Below are 2,232 nucleotides of genomic sequence, written 5' to 3'. Positions count from 1 at the left end.
TGGGCACGTGGAGGATGCCAGTGTCATCTGTGCAGGTGGGTGGGCAGTGAAGGCAGCTGAGTCTCCTGTGGAGCTTATAGCCTCCCCCAGTGTCCCCATTCCCTCCTCCCTGTGATCCCCATCCTGACACCCTGTGTGCCCCAGAACCTTTTCATGAGCAACACATTTCACTTGCGTCTCTTCTTCCTTCCCACCCACAGCTCCTGCGGCCACCACACCACCTCCATCAGGTATTGCTCTTCTGTGTCTCTTCTCACCTTTCTAATTTGTGGGCTGTCTCCCTTTAGCACATTTTCTTTTTTATTTTCCTTTTACTTCTGTGACAGTATCACTTTAAACTTGTGTGATGATTCCTAGACAGGCTGTGATGTCCCCTTCCCTTTCAATGATGCTTATTTTGCAACCTTGCTGATTGGCTGTGTCCAGCCATTTCCTTGCTGGGCAATTCAGCTGGGTCAAGGCCTAGGAAATACTGTCTAAATCTCCAATTTCTAACTGCATTCATCAGCATTGGGAGAATAGTGTTCAAGTATGGCAATGTGCAATCTAAGGCAATTCTGCTTGCTAGAGCTGTTATGGTCTTTTTTTTGCCTTAGAAAGCAGATTTTAGACTTAGAGCTTGACCATTCACAGTTGAAAATAATATGAAAGTGAATTTTGCTAGAGCCTGTCCAGTTTGATCAGAGGAAGAGTCACTGTCTGGGTACAGCTGATGCTCCCAAGCTTGGAATAGCCTGTGAATCCCAATATCCTGAGGCAGGGAGGCATGTATTGTACTGATGGGTGTCTCTGTGCAGGACTATGAAATGGATTGTCACCTCTACATGTCTCATCTTGTAGCATTTAAGTTCAAAGCTTAAGTTCACCTCCCTACAGAAGAGCTTTTAGGATTATCTGTGTGTTTAACAAGAATTATGTAATTCATGCTGGCAGGAACACAAAAGCTTTTTGCAGCTATGTTTATAGGAGAAATGAGTTATATTTAAGACTTTCCCCAGCAGCCTGGAGTGCTTATTTCAGTCTAAGACCATAAAATTATGGAGTTTCCTAGAAGACTTGCAACTTATTTACCCTCTAAAGTCCTTAGGGGAATAAAGAGAAGCAGCAGAATAACTGAGGAGAGGGTGTTTGTTGAGGAAGGTACTTCCATTTAGACTGCCATGACACCTCCCAGAATCAGACCTTGACTGTAAAAAGGAGAACAGACCAGAGCAGAAAGCATCAAGATGTTTCCAGCCCATCCTGAAGAGGGTAGTATGACACCGCAGATGTGACAGGGAATTCCAAATCCAACACGAAAGTAAAGCTAAAGCAAAAAACAAATATTGGTTTTGATTTGGCTCACACAGAATATCACCCACAGTCAGCAGGGGACCTGCTTTTCCACAGCTACAGATGAGATGTGCAGCTCAAAAGCACTTTTGCAGATGTTACTGTAAGTAAATCCTCTTCCATTTCTTTCTGCAGCACCTGATTTTTGTGGTGGCTCAATCTCAGATTCCTCTGGGGTGCTGCAGAGTCCCCACTACCCTGGAAGTTATCCCAACAACGCTGACTGCGAGTGGCAAATCCAAGTCGAGAGCAATTTCCGTGTTACACTCACATTCAGAGATATTGCGTAAGTAAAACACTGCACAAATAGCAAAGCCAGAACTTACTTGAGAGGTTTGAAAACTTATCTAAAACAGGTAACCTTACCAATTTTAAAGATACTTTCAATAACATCTGGCAGTTGGAAGACCAGATCAAAATCTAGATTGCTGTGGTATTTTTTGCTCACAATTTTCTGCTACAGCTACATACAAACCAAATGAAACCTCTCCTGAAGGATTTTATCCCATGTTAGGCAGTGAAATCAGAGTTTCTGGAATGGATTTAACAAGGTGCTCGTGTTTATTCACCAGGATGCAAAGCAGCTCATGCCAGCACGACTACATTGAAGTCTATGACGGGCCTCGACACTCTTCCCCACTTCTTGGGAGACTTTGCTCTGGTTCCTTCCCCACATATGTGTCCTCTTCGAACATGATGACCGTTTGCTTTCATAGTGACTCTGGATACTCCTTCAGAGGCTTTCAGGCTCACTACTCCTCCATCCCAGCAGATCACAACACCAGTAAGTCCTCAGCTGGTGTTTCTCAACAGACAAGCTTATTTATTGCTTTTGTTTGCAAAATAAGTATTAGTGTAAATTTAAAGACATTTGTGGAAATTGAATGGTGTGCGTGAAAC

At 43.5% G+C, this 2,232-nt stretch overlaps 1 long non-coding RNA gene across 1 annotated transcript; it reads left to right on the top strand.

Moving 5' to 3' along the window:
• The first annotated feature begins 197 nt into the window (after window positions 1–197).
• On the top strand, window positions 198–1,941 carry LOC113962461. The gene is made up of 3 exons (XR_003532558.1): window positions 198–230; window positions 1,468–1,618; window positions 1,905–1,941. It is a non-coding gene; the product is annotated as an uncharacterized LOC113962461 (long non-coding RNA).
• Window positions 1,942–2,232: the final 291 nt, after the last annotated feature.

Source organism: Neopelma chrysocephalum, unplaced genomic scaffold (genome assembly GCF_003984885.1).
Source record: "Neopelma chrysocephalum unplaced genomic scaffold, ASM398488v2 Primary Assembly neopelma1_180267, whole genome shotgun sequence".
In the NCBI taxonomy this organism is placed as follows: domain Eukaryota; kingdom Metazoa; phylum Chordata; class Aves; order Passeriformes; family Pipridae; genus Neopelma; species Neopelma chrysocephalum.
This window is presented reverse-complemented; position numbering and strand designations above follow the sequence as displayed.